The sequence below is a fragment of the Staurois parvus genome, unplaced genomic scaffold (assembly GCF_062004578.1).
Source record: "Staurois parvus isolate SC_StPar_1 unplaced genomic scaffold, SC_StPar_1.0 ptg000696l, whole genome shotgun sequence".
NCBI lineage: Eukaryota > Metazoa > Chordata > Amphibia > Anura > Ranidae > Staurois > Staurois parvus.
Window position 1 is genome coordinate 4,223,475 of NW_028318492.1, and position 26,256 is coordinate 4,249,730.

A 26,256-nucleotide genomic window follows, 5' to 3' on the forward strand; every position below is an offset into this window, starting at 1 on the left:
TTTTTTCCCCCCAAAAAAGGGGGGAAAATGTCAGTGCGTCTTATGGAGCGAATATGGAGCGGCCGGTCCGGTATTTCCACTGCCGCCGTGTCAGAATACCGGGCCAGCCGCTCAGCTCTACAGCGGGACCTTATAGAGATGACTGCTGACCTTTGGGGAGGGAGGGGGAGGGGGAGCGGGTACCTGAATTTGACAGGTACCCGCTCCCACTTCCGTGGAGTTGTTCTTTCATTTTACCCGTTCCTCTATCCAGCGGCGCGGTCTTCCCGGCTTCTGTAGTGTGGGCATGACAGCCGGGTGCCAAGTGCGCATGCGCAAGAAGCGGTGCTTTTTGTGAATGGTAAGGCGGCACCTGGGACACATGACAGATCCCAGAAGCCGCCGGACCAATCACAAAGCGCAACTGCTTCTCGCTCATGCGCACTGGGCACCCGGCTGTCATGCCGAGCGCCATTACAGAAGCCGGGAAGACAGCGCGCGGCTGGATAGAGGAACAGGTAAGATGAAAGAACAACTCCGCGGAAGTGGGAGCGGGTATCTGTCAAATTCAGGTACCCGCTCCCCCCCCTCCCCAAAGGTCAGCAGTCATCACCTGTACTATCCACAGTCTCTGGTCATCCCTGTGCTGTCCGCAGTCTCTAGTCATCCCTGTGCTGTCCGCAGTCTCTGGTCATCCCTGTGCTGTCCGCAGTCTCTGGTCATCCCTGTGCTGTCCGCAGTCTCTGGTCATCCCTGTGCTGTCCGCAGTCTCTAGTCATCCCTGTACTGTGTCCGCAGTCTCTGGTCATCCCTGTACTGTGTCCGCAGTCTCTGGTCATCCCTGTACTGTGTCCGCAGTCTCTGGTCATCCCTGTACTGTGTCCACAGTCTCTGGTCATCCCTGTACTGTGTCCGCAGTCTCTGGTCATCTCCTGTACTGTGTCCGCAGTCTCTGGTCATCTCCTGCACTATGTCTGCAGTTTCTGGTCATCCCCTGTACTGTGTCCGCAGTCTCTGGTCATCTACTGCACTGTGTCCGCAGTCTCTGGTCATCCCCTGTACTGTGTCCGCAGTCTCTGGTCATCTCCTGTACTATGTCTGCAGTCTCTGGTCATCCCCTGTACTGTGTCCGCAGTCTCTGGTCATCTACTGCACTGTGTCTGCAGTCTCTGGTCATCCCCTGTACTGTGTCCGCAGTCTCTGGTCATCTCCTGTACTGTGCCCGCAGTCTCTGGTCATCTCCTGTACTATGTCTACAGTCTCTGGTCATCTCCTGTACTGTGTCCGCAGTCTCTGGTCATCTCCTGTACTATGTCTGCAGTCCATTAGTTCAGAATTTTTTTTTTCCTGTTTTCTGCCTCTAAAACCTAGGTGCGTCTTATGGTCAGGTGCGTCTTATGGAGCGAAAAATACGGTATATATATATATTGACATTTGTAAACGCTATAACTTTCACGTAAACCAACTAATTTACACGTATTGGGATTTTTTTTTAGCAAAGACATGTAGCAGAATACATTTTGCCCTAAATTTATGACAAAATTTGATTTTTAAATTTTTTTACTGGACATGTTTAATAGCAAAAAGTCAAAAATATTGTTTTTTTCTCAAAATTGTCAGTCTTTTTTTGTTTATACCTCAAAAAAATAAATACCGCACAGACGATCAAATACCACCAAAAGAAAGCTCTATTCATGGGAAAAAAAGACGTAAATTTAATTTGGGTGCAGCATTGCATGACCGTGTAATGGCCTGGTCAGGAAGGGACATAAATCCTCTAGAGGCCAAGTGGCTAATCTGTTGATTTGCCACCAGGATGCTTCATAGCTGGTATAAGGTTCTTCTACTAAAATTCTGTCTTTGTTTTGTAGTAAGTATGTTTACTCTTTATCTTTGATTGTGCAATCTTCAGCAGAATATACCACAAGAAATGATCTTTACCTTCATGTTCAATAGCAAGCTGTAGTCTTGCTCTACTATTCTTTTTGGATAGAAAGGTCTTTTTATTAACACAACTCTTTTTTGGACAGAAAGGTTTTTTATTAACACAACTTTTTGTTTGGACAGAAAGGTTTTTTCTTAAAACAAATCAACACAAACTGGTGCAATCTCATTCTAACCATAGATAATACACTTTGACCCCACCTGTTGCAAGAATTTCCTGAACACCCCACAATTGAAGTTCTAAGTTATTGGAGACTGCTTTTGGCAAATTGACAAAGTAGAATCAATTTAATATTTATCTCACCTTTAGATTTTTTTCCTTATAATGGAATGTTTGAGATCAATTTCAATCCCTTGCCAGACTCATAGGCATCCACAGTCTTCATTCTGAGGGCCTTAGACAGCTCTATTGATCATGGTATGATGACACCACATATGTCAATACTAAAAAGAAAACCAGATATGTGAGGTTTAAAGCTTCCTAAGTAGGTTCCGATCATATTCTAATCTGGAACACCTGATTCTAATGTAATGGATTTAAGGTGGCGGTAAATGTGCGGGTATACTTATTTTTTCCATATAACAAGTATGCATGTTTTTTTCATTTGGATCATGAAAAGGAATACTGTCAATGTGTAATATATACTTCAAATACCCAGTCCTGTTCAGAGTAATGTTTTTCTATTAGCCTGATTGGGCATGGGGAGAACAAAATCTATATTTATCAACATTTATTTTGGAATGCATGTCATTTGTGTTACTCATAACAGCATACAAGGTCCCTTGCAATATACTGTAATCATAACTGAAAAGGGTGCACTGAGTTTAATAGGAAAAGAGCCCTTTTATCAGTAATGGTAGTAGTACTGGTAGCAAGAAATTTTAGCAATGTCAATAATAGATGCAATAGATTGAAAACTGGGCATACCTAAGCGCAGTTTTAGACAACCTTGAAAGACAACATAATGTCATTACTTTCTGTTAGATATAGAATTGGTATAATTTGTTTTAAGTTTTAATGTATTAAGTCAATAGTAGAGTATTGCAAAGTTCTAGTCATGGATTATTGCAGAACGTTTGGAGTTTAAAGCCCCATTCCAAGCAAAATATGAACCCACTCCCACCCCTTCCTCCTACCCCCATCTAACCCATCCTGCAAGGTTTTTAGTTGATCTTAACTGGTGAAGGATTGCCTGGGCTATTTCTGGCTGTAGGAATCACTAACTCAATGCTACAGATAGTCCCTTGCCATATGATCGCCTACTGCCCTCGCACTGACATCAATATTTATGTGGATCTGGAGAAGACAATTAAAGAAAGTGACATATAGTTTTTGAGACCAAAGAGAGGCCAAGAGTTTCCAAAAAAGAAGTGACTGCTCTGGGCTTCAACAAAATGGCCTCCAGCAAGAGGAAACAGGAACAATTCTGGAGGTAATTTACATACAGTAATTTTGGTATCATAATTATTAATGTGAAATGTATGTTCTTTAGATAATGAACATTAATTGTTATCAAACTGTTAAGGATAAAGTTCTGCTTTAACCATTGAGTACTACCCTGTAATGTACCTTCATTGCCAGGCTATTTTTCAGTTTCCAGTGCTAAGATATTTTGACTGACAATTACCGCATCATGTATCACTATACTCAAATGAATTTGATTTTTTTGTTTTTTTTTTAGATAGACAGCTTTTTTGGCTGCTTTTTAGAAACCACTGGGTTTTATATTTTTTACTTTCTGTTCTAATAAAAATTCTGTATGAACTCCCCAAAATGAGCCCTTTCTGGAAAGTAGAGATCCCAAGGTGATCTAATTTTTGCCACTTTTTTTGGAAATCAATAAACATGCTGATATTGAAGTGATTAAAACTTGAAGCTAAGTAAAGGCTTACCAGACATGTAGATCATACATAGAGGAAAGATAGGGTGATAAAAGGTGAGGGATAGGGGATAAAAGGGCTAATGTACAGATGTGCTGGATAAGGGAGGTGAATAATTACCATACAGATCACAAAGCAAGGGGATGTCAATGAGAAGGGGGGGGGGGTTGGCAAGAGTTAAAAAAAAATACTTTCCGCTGCTGCTGCCATGATCTGCAATGTGATCAGGCACTAATGAATGACTCATTATTTCATTAGATCTTTTTTTCATCCCCTTTTCCATTGTAAGATTAAGGGATGTAAGCACTATACTATTTATATCTATGAACACTGTGATTGGCCTTTCTATGACCAATCAAAGACAATCAAAGACATTCCAAGTCACAGATCTGCTCTGTTCACATGAGCTGTCTGAGGATAGCTTAGTTCACAGGCGTTAATGGGGTGCAGCAGCTGGCCACCAGTGTTTTATCCACTAGACAATGGGTAAATAACCATCCACCACTTTGCTGTTTTTAGACATATAGGGGTACAAAGTGCTTAATATCCCAAAACAATTTCTCACATAGCATATGTAATTATTTACTCATGGTTGCTTCAGTGTGATGACTTGGCTCCAATAAATTCACAAACGTAATACTGTAAAACATCCATCACTCATATTTGTTGCGAATCACATAATGTCATGGAAAACAAAGAAGTCTAAGAACATGTCAGGAATAGAGATGATTAATGATGTGCTATCAGTAATAAGGTTAGCATACTGTAACCAATCATGAGGCCTATAGGTCTTTCTTTAATAAACTATGCAAGAACGTTTGCATGCAGTACCTTAGAACTAATCAGATTTTCAACAGATGTTGCAACAGTTGTAATTTAGGAAGATAACGATTATTTCTCAATGGCTTTAGTGAGTTATTCTACTTCACACATTACTAGATGTATCAACAAATGTTTAAAAGTACAGTAAAAATAACAATGACATACAGCTACTCAAAACAACAAAAGAGATTTCAGCTTTTCTCAGCATAGGAGACAAAGATTAGTGTAAGACTTCCTGCTATTGGCTACTATTTGTCTCATCAAGTGATGAACACAAAAATACTTAAGAATGGCTGAATTTTAGAAATGAAATCATTTACTATGTAGCATCTGCTAAACATTTTTAAAAGTTGACATTTTATGTTAAAGCTTTATGATTCAGCACATTTCACTTTAAGATAAAAGTGCCTAAATGTACGATACTTCTATGCCGTTCTCATAATCCGTATACACTGTTAATCAGGCTCACTCATTTGGCTAGATAATTGAATGAACATAACCAGCAGATGGTTTAACATGTACTTGAAAATTAAGTAAAACATTTTAATACATTTGAAAAACATGTCACACACAGGCAAGCTGTATAGACCAATTAAAGTTATAAAAACACATTAATTGGAAATGGGCCCTTGCATACATAATGTTATATAACAGAATTTCAGTAAGCTGAATGACAGAATTCTGCCAAAAAAGTGTTTTGTAGTATAAGGATAGCATATTTTGATGAAATGCTCTCATTACCTTGGATGTCAAGAAGCACACATCCTTTTAGAAAAAAAAAAAAAGAACTCAACCCTATATAAGCATGTACTCTAGTGAATTCCCATTCCAAATAATTTATCACAATTTTCAGAGATCTATGATCCGAGCCATTTGTCTTCTGCTTGTATTGCAACTTTCATCAAAGGAAACCAACATTCCACAATTACCCTATAAACATTCAGCCGTAGAGAGATTGATATAAAAGATAGTTTTCAAGTGCCAACTTCACCTAAACACTTAAAAACATCAACTACATTCAAATCAGTGAGAATGCAAGAAATCCATATATTGATACATTTTTTTATTTACTTGTTGCTTGCTTTAGAAGAATTCTTTGATGTACTTCAATGTTTCTCCATGAGATAATAATGTTGTTTATTTACCTATTGCATTACCGTGAGAAAATGTCATGACTGTCACCAATGACAAATAGCTCCTTCTAGAAAAGTGCATTGTCACACTACCTGACTACAAATGGAAAAGCTTTCCGAATAATTGTAAAGCTTACCTTTCACTGGCTGTTTGCTGTGCCTGTCCCAGGAGTCTGGGAGTAAAGATTAGTCTGCAGCTCACTGAGAGAGGGGTAGCTGGCTCTGAACTCCGCAGCTCCCTTTGAACGCATTGTGGATAAACATGTCAAGTTCACATTCAAGGCTCTCCTCTGTCTCCCCTCTCTGATACTGCTGCTGATGCTGAGTCTCCCCATTCACGGTAAATCAAATGCTTTCTGGGCTGTGACGAAGTCACAGCTTCTGCCTTTGCAGCATAGGATACACAATAGTTCAAAAAGGAAGGTGGCTGTTACTTAAAAAAAACTGGACCGGTAAAGTTCAAATTTGGTTGCATTTGATTTCAACAAAGCCTTTGTTCCTATCTTCAGTCAACACTTTGCATTCAAAAGTGGAAGGTAGCAGCTGCCGGTAGCTGATCCAGCAATATAAGCTCCAGTTTAGAGAGTTATCCTGTTTTGTTGTTGTACTCCTAGCCTCCATCAGGTAGATCACGCAATACTGCAGTCCATAATTCTAGCAGGAGACAAAAAACGAACTCTGCCTAACTCCGAATCCTCAGCTCAGAACGAGCCATGGGTCAAAAAAACAAAAGACAACTTAATCTATTTGCCTTTTAAAGCTTGAAAACATTTCAGTCTGCTCTGTATCAGCTGAATTTTCCTTGAGCTTAACATTCACTTTGAATGAGGAAGAGCAATGCACTGCCCATCCTCTCATGAGGACAGGATGCATTTATGTGAAACATGAGGAGAATGTCTAATGCTGAAACAGCCAAGACTGCATTCCCAATGAGCTCTCATTACAGGCATGCTGTTGAATTTCACAGGCTGATATTACCTTCCCAATTACTGCTTCCCATTCTTTACAATGAACAGTCCTAGATCATTAGAGAAGAAGACTTTAAAGGATTTTGCAGATATGTGCACAGTTCAGACATAAAAATAGAGGACTTTAAATGTTTATGATATGCATTTATCTTAGAAAAAGGAGTTATAGCCATAAAGAATACAGTTGAAACTGTATTATTTGTATCACTTATCTTAAGGGGTAACTCCACTTTTGTGAGAAAAAATACAGCAAATAAAAATATATACAGGTGAAACTCAAAAAATTAGAATATCGTGCAAAAGTTCATTTATTTCAGTAATGCAACTTAAATGGTGAAACTAACATATGAGATAGACTCATTACATGCAAAGCAAGATAGTTCAAGACCTGATTTGTCATAATTGTGATTATGGCTTACAGCTCATGAAAACCCCAAATCCACAATCTCAGAAATTTAGAATATTGTGAGAAGGTGCAATATTCTAGGCTCAAAGTGTCCCACTCTAATCAGCTAATTAAGCCATAACACCTGCAAAGGGTTCATAAGCCTTTAAATAGTCTCTCAGTCTGGTTCAGTAGGAATCACAATCATAGGAAAGACTGCTGACCTGACAGTTGTGCAGAAAACCATCATTGACACCCTCCATAAGGAGGGAAAGCCTCAAAAGGGAATTGCAAAAGAAGTTGGATGTTCCCAAAGTGCTGTATCAAAGCACATTAATAGAAAGTTATGTGGAAGGGAAAAGTGTGGAAGAAAAGGGTGCACAAGCAGCAGGGATGACCGCAGCCTGGAGAGGATTGTCAGGAAAAGGCCATTCAAAAGTGTTGGGGACTTTCACAAGGAGTGGACTGAGGCTGGAGTCAGTGCATCAAGAGCCACCACACACAGACGGATCCTGGACATGGGCTTCAAATGTTGTATTCCTCGTCAAGCCGCTCCTGAACAACAAACAACGTCAGAAGCATCTTACCTGGGCTAAAGAAAAACAGACCTGGTCTTTTGCATCTCATTTTGAAACCAAGGACCCAGAGTATGGAGGAAAAATGGAGAGGCACACACTGCAAGATGCTTGAAGTCTAGTGTGAAGTTTCCACAGTCTGTGTTGATTTGGGGAGCCATGTCATCTGCTGGTGTTGGTCCACTGTGCTTCATTAAGTCCAGGGTCAATGCAGCCGTCTACCAGGAGATTTTGGAGCACTTCATGCTTCCTTCCGCAGATGAGCTTTATGGGGATGCTGACTTCATTTTCCAGCAGGACTTGGCACCTGCCCACACTGCCAAAAGCACCAAAACCTGATTCAATGACCGTGGGATTACTGTGCTTGATTGGCCAGCAAACTCGCCTGACCTGAACCCCATAGAGAATCTATGGGGCATTGCCAAGAGAAAGATGAGAAACATGAGACTGAACAATGCAGAAGAGCTGAAGGCCGCTATTGAAGCACCTTGGTCTTCCATAACAGCTCAACAGTGCCACAGGCTGATAGCTTCCATGCCACACCTTATTGAGGCAGTAATTGCCGCAAAAGGGGCCCAAACCAAATACTGAGTACATATGCATGCTTATACTTTTCAGAGGTCCGATATTGTTCTACGTACAGTCCTTGTTTTATTGATTGCATGTAATATTCTAATTTTCTGAGATTGTGGATTTGGGGTTTTCATGAGCTGTAAGCCATAATCATCACAATTATGACAAATCACGGTTTGAACTATCTTGCTTTGCATGTAATGAGTCTATCTCATATATTAGTTTCACCTTTTAAGTTGCATTACTGAAATAAATGAACTTTTGCACGATATTCTAATTTTGCGAGTTTCACCTGTATAGCAATTGATAGACAAGTCCTATTGTAATTTAATGTTTGGAGGAATTATCTTTCCTTTTCAATCTGTAGTCACTGTTATTTTCTTTATAATTCAGTGAAAGCTGGAGAGATTCTGTACACAAATGATGTATACAACTGCCCCCTGAGACACCATCTTCTGCTTGTGTTCAGCTCACCGATTTTCACTGGAGTCTGCACTAAGATACAAGTGACATTAGGCAACTTTGCAATAGGAACATTGGCTGAGATGCTCCCCATGAGTTAAAAACTTCTAAAGGAATGCCAACATGGCAACTCTTCTCATCAGAACACTGATTCTAATGAAACAAGCCAGTTTGTTCAAAATCTAGAGTCAAAAGAAAAGATGAAAAAAGCTAATTTTTTAGAGCAGAAACAGGTAGAAATCCGCAACAAAGTTTGTTAAAAATCCTTGCAAATGGCATAGATCACCCAGAAGGGAATTACATTTTAATATATATATATATATATATATATACACTGCTCAAAAAGGAACACTTTTAAAACACATCAGATCTCAATGGGGGAAAAAAATCATGCTGGATATCTATACTGTTATGGACTGGGTAATGTATTAGGAACATAATGATTGCCACATTTTTTGATGGAAATTAAAATTATCAACCTACAGAGGACTGAATTCAAGGATACTCAAAAATCAAAGTGAAAAAATGATGCAGCAGGCTAGTCCATTTTGCTGAAATTTAATTGCAGAAACTCAAAATGGTACTTAGTAGTTTGTATGGCCCCCACGTGCTTGTATGCATGCCTGACAAAGTCGAGGCATGCTCCTAATTATTATTATTATATTATTATACAGTATTTATAATGAGAACATGGATGATGTTCTGGGGTATTTCCTCCCAGTTCTGGACCAGGGAATCACTGAGCTCCTGGACAGTCTGAGGTGCAACCTGGCAGCGTCGGATGAACTGAAACATGACATCTCAGAGCAGGGGCGGACTGACTATTTGGAAACTTGGGCACTGCCCGAGGGCCCGGGGTCTGTAGGCGGCCCCTTGAGATGCCCCTGGTACCTTTTCATAGGCTTTTTTGAGTTTGGGCAAGGACACAGGGGCCCCATGATCCCCTATTGCCCGGGGGCCCCATGAGTTGTCAGTCCGCCCCTGTCTCAGAGGTGTTCTATTGGATTTAGGTCAGGCAAGCCTTCCATGGATATGCCTCCCCAGACCATCACTGACCTACTACCAAAATGGTTATGCTGAATGATGTTACAGGCAGCATAACATTCTCTGTGGCTTTTACATACCCTTTCACGTCTGTCACATGTACCCAGTGTGAACCTGCTCTCATCTGTGAAAAGCACAGGGCGCCAGTGGCGGACCTGACAATTCTGGTGTTCAATGGCAAATGCCAATCGAGCTCTATTGTGCTGGGCAGTGAGTACAGTGCCCACTAGAGGATGTCAGGCCCTCAGGCCACCCTCATGAAATCTGTTTCTGATTGTTTAGTCAGAGATGTTCACATCAGTGGCCTGCTGGAGGTCATTTTGTAGGGCTCCTGTTCCTCCTTGCACAAAGGAGCAGATTCTGGTCCTGCTGATGGGTTAATGACCTTCTATGGCCCTGTCCAGCTCTCCTAGAGTAACTGCCTGTCTCCTGGAATCTCCTCCATGCTCTTGAGACTGTGCTGGGTGACATAGCAAACCTTCTGGCAATGGTACGTATTGATGTGCCATCCTGGAGTAGTTAGACTGCCTGTATAACTTCCGTAAGGTCCAGGTATCGCCTCATGCTACCAGTAGTGACACTGACCCTAGCCAAATGCAAAACTAGTGAAAAACAGTCAGAAAAGAAGAGTAGGGGAAAAAAATGTCAGTGGCCTCCAACTGTAAAACCATTCCTGTTTTGGGGGTTGTCTCATTGCCAAAGCAGCTAAAACTGACTAACAACCCCCTCTGCTACTTAACTGACCAGATCAATATCCCAGGGGTTTAATTGACTTAATGATTTTTGTGAGCAGTGTATATATATATATATATATATATATATATATATATTATTATTATACAGTATTTATAAAGCGCCAATAGTTCGCTCAGCGCTGTACATTACAAAGGGGGACAGAACATGTGACAGAACAATACCAATACAATGCAAAACATGAGGGGATCGAGGGCCCTGCTCTTTCGAGCTTACAATCTAGGAGGGAGGGGGTGGTGGCACAGGAGGAGATAGCTGTGGGGGATGGAGTGGTAGGAAGAGTGGAGGAGGTCGGCAAGTTAGCAGGGGGTGGGGTAGGCTTCCCTGAAGAGATGGGTTTTCAGGGTGCGCCTAAAGGAGAGGAGAGTAGGTGATAGTCTGATGGGTTGGGCTTATATATATATATACATATATACATATATATACTATATTGCTAAAAGAAAAGGAGCGCCTGATTTTACACGCACATGAACTTTAATGGCACCCCAGTCTTAGTCCATAGGGTTTAATTAAACTCACTCATCCATGTCTTTAAGGACCTTGCTTTGTGCACTGGTGCGCAGTCATGTTGGAAAAGGAAGGGGCCATCGCCAAACTGTTCCCACAAAGTTGGGAACATGAAATTGTCCAAAATTTCTTGGTATGCTGATGCCTTACGAGTTCATTCACTGGAACTAAGGGGACAAGTCCAACCTCTGAAAAACAACCCCACACCATAATCCCACCACCACCAAACTTTACACTTGGTACAATGCAGTCATACAAGTACTGATCTCCTTGCAACCGCCAAACCCAGACACATCCATCAGATTGCCAGACAGAGAAGCATGATTTGTCACTTCAGAGAACATGTCTCCACTGCTCTAGAGTCCAGTGGCGTGTGCTTTATACCACTGCATCCAGCGCTTTGCTGTGCACATGGTGATGTAAGGCTTGGATTCAGCTGCTCGGCCATTGAAACTCATTCCATGAAGCTCTCTACATACTGTGCATATATGAAGGCCACACGAAGTTTGGAGGTCTTTAGCTATTGACTGCAGATAGTTGCTGACTTCTGTGCACTGTGCGCTTCAGTATGCACTGAATCCGCTTTGTCATTTTACGTGGCCTACCACTTGGTGGCTGAGATGCTGTTGTTTCCAGTTGCTTCCACTTTGTTATAATACCATTAACAAGTGACCATAAAATATTTAGTAGCAAGGAAATTTCTCTGATGGACTTATTGCACTGGTGGCAACCTATCACGGTACCATGCTTGAATTCAATGAGCTCCTGAGAGCGATTATTTCACAAATGTTTGTAGAAGCAGTCTGCTTGATATTATACACCTGTGGCCATGGAGGAGATTGGAACACCTGAATCCAATGATTTGGAGGGGTGTCCCAATACTTTGGGTAATATAGTATACATATATATATATATATATATAGATATATATAGATATACACACTCGCCGGCCACTTTATTAGGTACACCTGTTAAATTGCTTGGTAACACAAATTGCTAATTAGTCAATCACATGGCAGCAAAGCTATCAATTTAGACATCTAGATGTGGTGAAGATGACTTGCTGAAGTTCAAACCAAGCATCAGAATGGGGAAGAAAGGGGATTTAAGTGACGTTGAACGTTGCATGGTTGTTGGTGCCAGACAGGCTGGTCTACATATTTCAAAAACTGCTGATCTACTGGGATTTTCATGCACACCCACCTCTAGTGTTTATTGAGAATGCTCTGAAAAAGTAAAAAAAATATCCAGTGAGCGGCAGTTGTGTGGGACGAAAATGCCTTGTTGATGTCAGAGGTCAGAGGAGAATGGGCAGACAGGTTTGAGATGATAGAAAGCCATCAGTAACTCAAATAACCACTCATTACAACCATGGTATGCAGAATACCATCTCTGAATGCACAACATATCGAATTTGAAGCAGATGGGTTACAGCAGCAGAAGACCACAGCGGGAGCCACTCCTGACAGCTAAGAAAAGGAAATGGAGGCTATGATTTGCACAGGCTCACCAAAATTGGACAATAGAAGATTGTAAAAATGTTGCCTGGTCTGATGAATCTCGATTTTAGCTGCAACATTCAGATGGTAGGGTCAGAATTTGATGCAAACAACATGAAAGCATGGATCCATCCTGCCTTGTATCAACGATTCAGGCTCCATTTATTATCACATAGTTGTTTGGCTCCTTTTTAAATCATTATGATAAAAGAAATCACTCAAACTGTATATACAGTCACTAAGCTAAAAAAAAATCCTAAAAAGAGCAATAAAAGAAAACTATGCTGCCCTTTTCAACTTCCAGAGCTATTCTGCAGAACAAGTATATTTGCCCACCAGTCACTTTTATTCTTCTGTAAATGACATACTACAAAGGCTATTTGAACAAGCATTTTGAACCAGGCAAATCAAGGTATTGGGATCACCAAACACTAAAAATATTGTACTTTTGGTTATGATAGTATATAAGAGGTCATATCTCAGCCCATTATTTCCCTAGGAGTGCAAATGTTCCAGCATATCTAAAACCAAAAGGAAGTAGAAAAAATAATAAAAGAAAGTAGAAAAAAACAGACTTACTGTCCCGATCACCAGGTGAAAATAAAGGACTAATACAACTACCACACTTAAAAAATAAGTATTGGTTTAAAAACAATCAACATTTATACGCACTGAGCCAATGCTGCATCTGTCCCTCACTAGCTTTACAATGAGAACTGAGCAATCAAACACTGCTGATCACTCAGTCCTCCCCTCCACTCTGAGCAGAAAGTGGTTACTGTTAGTCTCTGGCTCTCTGTTCTGCCCCTCCAGCACTCAATGGAGCACTGGACTGTGGAGGGGACAGGAGCGGCTGGTTCAGGCTCTCAGCAGTGTGCTGAGAGGCTGAACCAGCTACCGGTCCAGGGATCTGGCTGAATCCCAACCATATAGTCCAGGTTTTTTCATAGCCTGGACCAGCTCTATAACATCAGCCAACAGCAGACTTTAGCCAACTGTCAGCTGAAAATGGGTCACAAGAGTGCAGAACGAAGTGCACTCCTGTGATCCCCAGGAGAAGTACAGCCACAATTGTTTTGGAAATACTTCACCTTTAGGAATCAGTAAGTTGTAATATGTTACAGTTTTGGTTTTAGAATTAGATACACTTTAATTTAAGGGAAGTTGTCCTTGAACGTTTTAGAAAGAGCTCAACTGTATATCTAAACTTTTTTGTTTACATCTCCTACTTAATTTTTTCTAGGTAGGTGAAGAGGGTAGGCAATCTCCCTGTCAGTCTGAATCTTATGTACCTCTTCATCTTATATTACATAAATGATAGAACGCAAGTGTGTCTGAACATAACTGACAGTGATTACAGGGTCCCTGCAAGCCTTCATTTTATAACATAAGAACATATAAGGTGAAAAGCTGAAAGGACAGGCAGGTTATCTCCATCTTATATGTAATAGCAGATATGGGTTGCATGGGTTGAGTGTTCACTAGCAATAATGTCTAGCAAATGAAGCTGTCTACCATCTTCATCTTAGATGATAGCAAGATGATCTTAGATGATAGCAAGGGTCAGCAGAAGGGAATAATAATCAGCACTGCATAAAGGTGCCAAAAGGTTAATTAATTCAATGTTTGGAAGCTTTAAAAAACTGTGCATACCATTTAACAAGGACAGCATCATAATTCAGTTTGTGCGATAAATAAGAACTAAATAGAAAGCAAGGCTATTCAACATTTAAATGTTCCCTTGCAGTGTAAATACTTTTTTTAGTGTTTTTCTTTGCAGCCATGTGATCACAAAGTGGCTCCTCTCTGTGATACAGTAGGCCAACAATGAGGATAAATTGTATAGTGCAGTTACATCACCTGCAAACATTTACTGCACTAGCTGTCAAAGGGGAGAGAATTGCCTCCCATCAGCCAGAGCAACTGTGCCAAAAGGAGAGCGAAGGAGTAGAGCTTTGCGGACGCATGGAAACCCCCCCCAAAAAATATGTGTACACTGCTATTATTTATATATATTTATATATACGGTTAGGTCCATATATATTTGGACACAGGCACACTTTTAGTTTTTTTTCAGATATTTACCAAAACATATTCAAGCTATAGAATTCAGAATTCATCCAGCTGCTTCTGTCTTCTGTTCCAAGCCTTCTCCACAATTTTTTCTTCCCTTCATTCTGGTACAGATTAATCTTAGTTTCATCCGTCCAAAGAATGCTTTTCCAGAACTAGTCTGGCTTTTTTAGATGTTTTTTTGGCAAAGCCTAATCTGACTTTTCTATTCTTCATACTCATGAATGGTTTGCACCTTGTTGTAAATTCTCTGTATTTGCTCTCGTAAAGTCCTCTCATGATTGTAGACTTTGACAATGATACTCCCACCTCCTGGAGAGTGCCCTTCACTTGTCTGGATGTTGTGAATGGGTTTTTCTTTACCATAGAGAGGATCCTGATATCATCCACCACTATTGTCTTCCATGAACATCCATGCCTTTTTATGTTGCTAAGCTCACCCTTGTGTTCTTCTTTCCTCAGAATGTACCAAACTGTTGATTTGACCACTCCTAATGTTGCTGCTGTCTCTCTGATGGATTTGTTCCATTTTTGAATCCTTAAAATGGCCTGTTTCACTTGCATGGACAGCTCCTTTGAATGCATGATGTAGGTTCACAGCAATAGATTCCAAATGCAAATACCACACTTAGAATCAACTCCAGCCCTTTTACCTGCTTAATTGATGAAGAAATATTGAAGGAGTAGCCCACATCTGGCCATGAAACAGCTTTTGATTCAATAGTCCAATTACTTTTGGTCCCTTGAAAAAGGGGGGATGGCTACTCTTAAGAGCTGTAATTCCTAAGTTCTTCCTCCAATTTGGATGTACATACCCTCAGATTAAACCTGATAGTGTGCACTTACAGCTCATATCCATTTTATAACTATAGCTTGAATATGTTTTGGTAAATACCTGAAAAAAACTAAAATTGTGCCTGTGTTCAAATACATATGGACCTAACTGTATACTGTATACAGTATATGTATATATAATATATGTCATAACATAGGAGAAGAGGGGAGGGAAGATTGTCTAAATATTTAGTCCTTCATCCTTCTAAATCTTCCATGAGTGAACAAAGTTTAGGGATTTATGGACATTTGTGTGATGGAATGGCCATTGCTCATATTCACAGTTTAGTGCTTGTTTGTGTATTGCATTACAGCATTTTTGTCTCATTGTCATGTGGTGGTGTTCCATTATATATTTTTTCTTCATATTCCCTTTTAGTTATATTTAGCACAGCTTTTTTTCACTGTTATATATTGTGTACAGTACAAAAATGATACATAGTCATGTTAGCTGCTTCAAAAATAGACATATTTAGGAGTAAGACCCATAGATAATACAAATAATTTGTTGTAAACAAAAGCTATCTATTAGCTGTAGCTTGAGTAGTACAATGCATATCTTAGTGATATGAAAGGTCCACCAATAAATAAATAAATTAATTAAAATAAATAAATTAAGAAATTAAAAAAACATAAATAAAGTAATTGGAGATCTATTATAAATAATAAATATTATGCAACAGAAATATGTCATCAAAGTACAAAAGCTAATCTATACATTTATTTATTTATTATACTATTAACAAATATTAGATAAACTAAAAATATTCATTTAGTAATAAATTAAAGTATTTATCATCAAATATTAGTAAATTGAATGGTCCTATTTTAAGCCTATATGTTGCTATATAGTCTTGGATTGCTATCATGAGCTAATGTTTCGAAGTTTACCATATAGAATGTACACTCAGCCATCTAATGCTAGTATATTGATTGGTGGTCTGACTATAAGGACTTAAAATAGGTCACTAGGGCTGAATATAAGACTGCTTAGTAAGAGTATATATACCTGGATTACTGTGGTACACTGCTTTAAAACTCAGCAGAAAATCTCCCTTCACAGCATGAGCACAATTCATCCCACTACAAAGTCTTCTATTTGTCACATGTCAAAAAGTCTACTAAAGTGTGCAGTGTATCATTTTAAGTTTAACTAATTTATTATGTGAAAAAAGCAATCTCCTTCCATAACAGGCTGACTTGCAAGGTGCTCTATCATTGCACAGAAAATGTTTGTTATGAATTACATAAAGAATGAGTTATGGAAATTCTGCCAATGTTTTTCAGAACATATTACAGTAACTGTGATATTAAGCTTGAGACCTAACAGTATAAGTTTAATTAGGAATATATTCCTGAGCTGACCCTTGTAGCTACAATTATGTGATAGTACTGTAATATAACCTTCCTTCTTTAAAGTGATATTAAAAGTTTGGCTTTTTTTTTTTAAAATAACAAACATGCCATACTTACCTGCTCTGTGCAGTGGTTTTGGATCCTCTTCTTCTCAGGTCCCCCGCCAGTGCTCCTGGCTCCTCTCCCTTGACTAGTGCCTCCAATTGCAAGCTGCTTGCTATGGGGGCACTGGTGTGTGCTTGCTCCCAAGCACTGCTCTATGCATCCATAAAATATATACAGCCGCAGCTCAGCCCTGCCCCTGCTCTCTCCTCATTGGCTGACTAGCTGTGATGGCTCCCACTGCTGTCGCAGCCAATGAGGAGAGGGAGTCTTGGGACAGCCGAGGCTGCCTTGCACATTGCTGGGATCGAGAGGGGGTTCAGGTGATTATTAGGGGAGTTGTGGGGGGAGCAACACACAGAAGGTTTTTTATCTTCATGCATAGAATGCATGAAGGTAAAAAGTCTTAAGCCTTTACAACCACTTTAGTACATAGACTTGAAAATTTTAATTTTGATACAATTTTTTACCATCTATATAAGATGCTAAACCAGTACTGACCAATTTAAAAAATAGAAAAACAGTTTACTGAAATTTATATTTAACTATGATTTAAAGGAAACTTTTTTAAGGGCCCATTCATGCCATGGAGCACACAGTGTTACAGTGCACATAGCTCGCATGCACAAGCATGCCATTTTTAGCTTGAGCTACGAGGCAGTATGTCACATTTCAATGCATTTATAACACACATTGCAGTTTATTTCTTAAACCCTTTTTTAAATGTAGTTTTCTCAGACTGTATTCTCTGTGCTGCATTGCAACACAATATAGCCCATCAGAAAGTGCTGCTCTGTGGAAAATGTTACATGTACAGTTTGTTCTCAGCACACCCAACATAGCATGTGTCATTAAATAGGCATTTATAGGACTTACAGTACTGTAAGTCAAATTGCCTTGTTCTTGTATAGGTATTGTGTTGGGCAATGTCCAACACATCCCAATACTGCTGGTGTGAACAAGCCCTAAAGGAAAAATGAGAGACTACGAGAGGTTATCATTGCTGTACTCTTTTTCTTCAAATTCTAGTTGATTGGCTGTTTTTCAGCCAATATTCCCTCAGTAGTTGGAACCATAGACCCATTGTATTGTGTTGGGCAATGTCCAACACATCCCAATACTGCTGGTGTGAACAAGCCCTAAAGGAAAAATGAGAGACTATGGGAGGTTATCATTGCTGTACTCTTTTTCTTCAAATTCTAGTTGATTGGCTGTTTTTCAGCCAATATTCCCTCAGTAGTTGGAACCATAGACCCAGCACAAGTATGTGTATAAAAAGTTCTGACTTTACTCTAAATTTCTTGTTTTGGTTCAGTGTCTCAGAAAATATTGAATGGAGAAAGAACAAACAGAGGGTGCACCAGCCTAGTGCATTACCTTAAAAAATGTTTAATAAGAGAGTGGGCCGGGGAATGTCCAGAATGGCCCACATGTGACCTTTGGTTAAACTAGTAGTGAGCATATGAAAGAGGGTACAGACATCTGGTCAGTTGGCTCTGAGGAAGAGGCAGGTCCTCAAAACACATTAGCCTATTGAATGTCTACACTCCCCATTGCGGACAGTAACATAGCACAGTTTTGATAAAGCTGTTCTTTCATGATGTGCCTTTGACTTTACTGTTGTTTGTGAGTGCAATACCTATTTTTATATTTTATTAAACATTTTTTAAGGTAATGCACTAGGCCGGAGCGCCCTCTGTTTGTTCTTTCTCCATTCTGTACATTTGGATTTCCCTGCTCTTTGGAGGGCAGCAAGGTGTGCATATTCCGGGACATTCATGGTGCTGTCCTAGCCTACACTGAATCCATCCCCAAGTGCAGGAGCATTTGTGTTTGCTGGTTCTCAGAAAATATTACCGCAAGGGTCAGAGTGATAGCCATGCAACTAGCCAGAAGGTGATAGCCAAAATGTTGTCACCAATGGCATCCTTTACGTTGGCCTCAGGAAAGTCTTGCTTTAAGAATCATAACGCAAACCTGCGGTCAAGCTAAAGATATTTGAACGTTTTATATTCTTAACAATAAATACATTAAAACAGGGTTACACCGTGGAGCAAATCATGCACAAAATTCACAGCAGAAGCACTATCAATGCAGCTGTTCTCTCAGCAGCTCAACTCACCTTGTACCTCCTTCTCAGTAATGACTCGGTCAGGGGCAGACTGACAACTCATGGGGCCCCCAGGCAATAGGGGATCATGGGGCCTCTGTGTCCTCACCCACACTAAAACCACAGCCAAAAAAGCCTATGAAAGGTACCAGGGGCATCTCATGGGGCCCCCTACTGACCCCGGGCCCTCAGGCAGTGCCCGAGTTCCCAAATGGTCAGTCTGCCCCTGGACTCGGTAGTCTACTGGTCCTCTTATGTCTATTGTCAACACATAACAGAAGCTCTGGGAGAGGGGAACAGGGTGAGCTGAGCCATTAAAGCCTGTCATACATGGATTGAAAATCAGCTGGTTCAGCAAGGACTGGACAAATTTTGGTTCATGTTTGAGCAGGCTGTTTGTACACAAGCCGATTTATTGATTGACTTGTGTACAACCATCCTGTTGGAAAATTTTCTCTCGATCAATGCTAAAAATTATAGCCGGTAGTGCTGATGAGTGTATTCTGATGGCAGGGAAATAGCTCAGCAGATGGATTCCCTCATCCACATCGAGTTTGTGAATGTGGGAATTAAGTAATTTTCTTTAGTTCAACCAGCAGGTTGAACAACAGAAAATGGCTCATGCATGGTTAGCCTAAGAAAAGGACTTCAGTGTGTCTGCTGAACTCTGAGGATGACTTGCTTCAGTGCCTGAGGCAATTAATTGTCATTGAGAGCATCCATGTCTCTATGTTTTAGTTTGCTGAGAATGCACTTTGAACCCCCCCAGCATTTCTAGCTATGAGTAAGTGCAGTTGATTCAAGTAGCATTTGCTTCCTGAGATCCATCTGCCCTTAGCTTGGGCGTGCAGACAGGACAGTATGATTAGCTGAGAATGCCCTCTCTCTTCCTCCAGATGAAAGAAAAATAATTCCCATAAAGACTCGTGGGATGGGATGTATTATATAATTTTGGCCTAGGCCTGAATCTAGGAAAAAAAATGAAGAAATGTAAAAAAAAGTTTAAACAAGTAAATATACTGTACTTTTCTATTTATTTACTAATCCTAGCAGCAATGGTGTATTTTGGTTGTGTGTTGTCCTAGACAGGAGTAAAATCATGCCATCCCCATGCGGAGTTGGAGAGAGAGAGATTCCAGCAGCAAGCCACACTGGGAGCCATTAACAGGAAAGCTCAACGTCTCCCTTCTTCGCTGATCTCTCACAATGATCCGGGAACAAGAGTTCGACACTCTTCAGAAGCCCTCACTGCTGTGCCTCACCTGCCCCCATCCTCAGTCATTGGCTGCCACGTGTGTCACTTCTGCCAGTGGGGAGGCACTGCCCCCCCCCCCTGAAAAATTCTGCCCTAAATACGCCCCTGGCTAGCAGCATGTGGATAAAAAATAGCTGATGTTGGTTAAGAGAGTTTAGTTTAGTGTCTATTGCCTCTTTATCTATTAATACTGGTGCACAAGATGGTGTATTTTTAAAGCAGTGATTATTCCTCAAACATTCACTGCAGGTGTATATTTCTGATCAATTTTTTTAACGCACTTGAAATGATTGCTACCTGTGAAAGTTTGGAGAATGTCATCTTCTCTACTTTATAAATTTGCCCCCAACTACCATCAGCCTAATTTCTTGTAGACTTGTAGGGTTGTGATAAAGGAAAGGAAAACTGAATTATGGATGGACCAGAGTAGAAAATTACCTTAGGATAGTGAAACAAAAGGGTGGGAGATAAATACATGAATTGACCTATGGTGAAATTAGTTTAGTTTAGTCCCTGAGACAAATAGGATTATTTTGGATCAACCAGTATTCAGATATTGTGCAAAGAGCAATCAACCTCTTCGGTTTAATAACCTTTCTATTAGTCACTTGAACTCTTTGTGCCTTGTAGTTTGTGTGTAGGAGCAGTGACTCACCATTTGACATAGCTGCTTTATTTATGTTAATGAAACTTTTTCTTCAGCACTACTAAATAATGACTATGGTTAGTTATTTGCAGGGAACATGAATGGTTGCCAGAGAGATCCATTTATGTACAAACTGTTCTAATTACTTTTAAATACTGTATAGTCAAGTGGGGGCTGGGGGGGGGGGCAAAAAAATAGGAAATGCTATTGTTGCTCTGTTTTTCAATACTTCATGCTCCTGGGTTGTTTTCCTGATATTGCCTACACTGCCTAACGTGTCAATTACCTGAAACAAGCAATTGGATAAAGCCCCATTCACACTGGTGTACTGATCCATATGCCTGCCAAATGTGAAGGGCTGTCTTCAACTACCCGTGATGCACAGGTGTTCCATGCAGGGGTGTGCAGGCAGCCTGTTGAAATCAATGATGGGTCACTGACTGCACAGATCTGCACAAACCTTGACATGCATGCATCCTGGAGTGCACATCTGTGTGGGTTGGATGCATGGATCAGTCTGCCTACACCCTGATCTGTTTTTTTGTGATGAAGTGAAACATACAGTTACCTTCTATTTTGAGAAGGTGATATCGTGCATCAGTTGCAGTTAAATGTTCTCAATTATAAGTGATACTTTTTATACCTCTCACTTTTCTTAATATCATTCACTCACTATCATTAGCACATTGGCACTTTGTAAAAAGTTGAAAAATCCTTTAACAAATTTGGCCAAACATTTTAAAGCAAATTCTAGGTAACTCAAATGTCCATGACTTGAATCATAAATTGCGATGAAGTTCTTCCACCACTGCATATGCTGGCAGATGCATTCACCCTTATACCAAAATCTACTATTCCTGATATGTTTGTTAGATAGCAAACTCCAGTGGATTTCTTATTAAATAGCTTACTTTGTCCAAATAGCTGGCTTGAGTTTGGGCATCCTTTACAAAAGACATCTAGGAGATTTACCAATTATGTCTAATTTAATAAGTGTAATATTTATTATATAAAGACAATTTTATACAATATTACAATTAAAAATTATCTTATAATTTTCAACTCAACTTTAAAACAGGTAGAACAAAATACTTCTCTACATCACAATTTAAATGTATTAATTAATCTTTGACAAGTACTGTATGTTCTATTTCTAAGCTAGATTTTAGCACATCAAAGTATATCTAAAGTACAACTTTTGCACTGCAAAAAGGAACTATAACCATGTTACATTTTATGCTACAGGGAAGCTATTATTATACTTATTTTTTCCTTGACAGCACTCAAAGACAGTTAGCTGCCAATTCTATTCCATCTCTGTATTTTACTAACAGAACACAGTATGTAAAAAGAATCAGAACAAGAACTTTGAAAAAGGTATGCACAGGCAAAGCACATATTTTTTGAATTCTAAAACTGTATATTTACATGTACATATTTTGCCAAGAGATGCAATGCAAAAAAAAAGTGCTTTCTTAATGGTGGCATTTTCAGTGGGTATCAGATCCAGACCAGCAGATAACTTCTATTAGTGATCTATTTCTGGTTGCAATCAACCAGAATTAATTGACTATAGTAGTGATCTACTGCTGTAGGGAGAAGCTGGACAGAGCTGCAACAACTTTGCTTGAGCCTCTGTATGGACAGGCAGTACTGTGATGTCACTTGTGATGACACAACACTCCTGTTGCAAACACAGCATAAAAGTGTGTTTGCATTTGTTTCTACAGCATGCTCCTATGGAGCAGTTAGTAGAAACATCACCCCTTTACCACATAACAGTATCTATATATTGATGCCCAAAACACCAACCTTTCAGTATAAAACACATCCCTCTTTCAAGGAGGACCTCTTTCAGAACAGGGTGTTTCACCCCAAAACATGTGTCTTGGGCCTCAATTTCCTCTACCGGACTATTGCAGCCATTCTTTTATTTTGGTATGCCACACATTTAGCATTTGTACATTTTAATATTGTACCTTCAGATGTAAATTGACTTTCAGATGTGGGAAAATTAAAAGTTCAGGCTGGCAGTAGATACGCTGAAGCCTGGTGCACTGATCACTGTGTCCCCTTAAAAATCCTTGGGGAGATTGCCCCAAGCCAGCATGAAAAGGTCAGAGAGTGGAGGGAAGACTGCATCTATTTCACCTCCCAAGTCTTCACCTTCTCCACCCCCACTCCCAGTTTGGAGAATGCCACCTTCTCTACTTTACAAATATGCCCCCAACTACTATCAGGCTAATTTCATATAGACTTGTATAAAAGAAAGGAAAACTGAGTTATGGAAGGACCAGAGTAGAAAATTACCTTAGAATAGTGAAACAAGGGTGGGAGACACTGTGGCCTCTATCATGCCTTGCTGTAAACCTACATTGCACCCAGTGGATTGTACACCACATAAAATACCACTGGCAGTCAAGTTGCGAACGGTTTAAAACATATCTAAATCTAAAAACAATAACTGAAAATGTTGCAGCTTAACATTCTTAGATGTGGTGGTTGCATTTGTTTTCTTTATTCACACTTTTTTCCTTTATTCTCCCCAGGTAATCCTGTCATTAACATATTTCCTATCCTAGAGAGGCAACCAAGGACAAGGAGTGTGTTAGGACAACATAACATTGCACTAGGATTATATAACACCTCTCTGTCTTCTCCATAACAGAGTAGGTGTTTTGTAGTCTAAGGAAATAACAGGGAACAATGCTGAGAGATAACAAGAGTAAGTCCAGTCCAGAGTATGTAAATCCAGAGACACAGGAAGTTATAAACTCACAAGATTTCTGGCTGCAGGAACGACTACCTTTTTTTTGTGCTTGACAAACAGAAAGAATAAAACATTTCCAATGGTATATTAAGAGACCAAAAGGGAGCATAAAATGTTTATTGTTAGAAGTTATATACACTTTAACTGAAAGGGAAAGTCAGCTAGGCAAAAAAAACAAAAACATAGTCAGGAAGGTACTGTGAGTGCATGGTCTTTGAAGATTATATGTATGTTTATGTATATCATACAGTATGTATGTATGAGAGTGTATGTTTGTGGGTATGGGTGTGTCTGTGTATGTACTGTAAGTGTGTGTATGTGGGTGTGCATGTTGTCACAATGCCTCATAGGGGGTGCTATGAATAAAGTTAATCATCATAGGGGGTGCTGTGCACTAGAGTGCAGATACTCTTGACTACTTCACTCTGTTCGTTGGGCTGTATGTAACATTTTTTTTGCAAATTAAACTCTTGAGGTTTTCTTAAAGCTTAATGATATGCAATTTCCAAGTAGATAGAGTAACATAAACTCAGACTTGGTAACTTTACAGGAGGTAAGTGGGGATCACTAAGAGATGAATTCATTCAATTATGATATCATTGATTTGAAAAATTTGTAATCCCGGATCAGTGTCTTGAGTTTGAAGACTTTAAAGCATCATGGGTGGGGCGAAGCCTTCAATCCTGTTCCTATGTCCTACTGAAGGTTGCAGGTTGTGTGAGCCATCAGGTGTGCACACTCATTATAAACGAGTAAAGCTCAGGGATCCAGCCAGGAGGGAGCTGTGCTCCCATTTGGAGACAGTGTGTTCTTGTTAGGAGACAGAGAGGCAGCACTCCATGGTGGAAAGATTCTATGTCCATGGGGCTGTGATATTTGAGGTGGCTATGTGAGTCTGAGAGACTGAAAAAGGTGGGACAACTAGGTGAGTCCAAGTAACTGAAGGAATCTGTAAGTCTCAGAGGAGTGAGAGAGCCCAGGGTGTCAGGAGAACCCCTAAAGAGAGTCCTGTAGTGGGCTCTTGTTGCAGGGAGCTCTGAATATAGGATGAGTGAGCCAGGAAAGCTCAGAGAGCCAAGAGAAACTGGGTGAGATGGTTTGAGGGTCCAGTGATAAGAGCAGTGGTGCTGCTGAAGATATAATCAGGTAGCTTCGTATTTTGTGAACTTATTTTGCTATGTGAAACTGAAAACCCTGAGTGAGCAAGTTTTATCAACTCTTAGTTTTTGTTTAAATAATAGTGGGCAGGCAAGCCCTAAAACAAAGTTTGAACTGGCATGGTCTCACTTACAAAATGCTACTACCACTGAGCTGAATTCCTCATATCACAATATGTTGATCAATGGAGATGCTGAGTTTACATCACTGGGTGAGATCATGAACATGAAGCTGTACAAACCTTAACCACTTAAGGACCACCCATCCACAGTACCGCTATGCCGCTCTGGCTGTACACACCAGTCACAGTGGAATGCGGATCCCAGTAATCGAGACCCGGAGGTCATGTGATTGCTATGCGATCACATGATCACAATGTTAGCAAACTGTTATGAATGAATAAATCTGATTTAGAGCAGCTTTTCTTCCCTTTCTAGTGAGCCGTGATTAGCCCACAGCTCTCACATGGTACATGGGCCAATCACAGCACCCTATACCATGTGATCAGCTGTAGCCAATCACAGATCACTAGTATTTTGAACTGTCATGAACTTAGCCCATTCATGACAGTTCAAAGCAAGCATTACATTGATTACATTGCAGGAGGAATAATCTCTATTGCTCCTGCAAAGCAAAGTGTAAAAAAAAAGAATCACTGATCACCCCCCTAGAGTAGTACAATGTTACTATGGTAGCATTGAACTACTCTGATGAAAGTGTTTTTTAAAATAATAAAAAATAATGTTAAAAAACTTTAAATATTGAGAAAACGTTTTTAATTTTTTTTTTTAACTACTTGCCAACCACCTGACCACAATGTGCAGGCAAGTGGCAGCTCTTGGCAAAGCAACATACCCTTACATCTCTTTCTATTTCCAGGTGTGAACATGTACGTGTGAGCCACAGCCTGCTCCCCCTGTAGGTCCAGGGAGAGAAGAGAAAACACCACACTGTGAGTAAAAGCACTACATTTTACACACACAGGTTAGATTAGCACATTAACTCTTTGACCATCCCTATTAACCCTTTGAGCACCCCGTCACCCAGCCAATGCCATTAGTACAGTGTCAGTATATTGAATTTTTCACTGATCACTGTATTACTGCCATTAGCAAAATCAGATAGTGTCATCTTCAGTTAGCATCCCTTCCAAGCCAGGGTCAGCTAGCATTAGATTGCCTGCACACTATCGCATTCATGCTATAGGTCGCTGATCACTCCCATTACAAGCATAGTGTTTGTACGGATCAATATATTGATCATGAACAGAACTATACTAGCACCTCCTAAAAGATGGTATTAGCCGGATCAGCCCCATTCGCTGGAGCAACTAGCGTTTTGCCCCTCTGCTGTTTTTCACAGATTTTTATCAATTGATTGTGGGCCAAAACAATTAAACTGTACACACAACAATACATTGCTTGCAA

At 40.0% G+C, this 26,256-nt stretch overlaps 1 protein-coding gene across 2 annotated transcripts in view; it reads right to left on the reverse strand.

Moving 5' to 3' along the window:
* FRMPD4 (FERM and PDZ domain containing 4) overlaps positions 1 to 26,256 on the reverse strand; it is a 463,469-nt gene that overhangs the window by 288,140 nt on the left and 149,073 nt on the right. The window contains exon 1 of one of the 2 annotated variants that reach the window (XM_089652997.1): positions 5,897 to 6,632. The exons of the other annotated variant lie outside the window; for it this stretch is intronic. The gene's annotated coding sequence lies outside the window, so the exon portion shown is untranslated. Of the gene's footprint in view, positions 1 to 5,896; positions 6,633 to 26,256 lie in introns of those variants that run through there. 2 annotated transcript variants of the gene reach the window in all.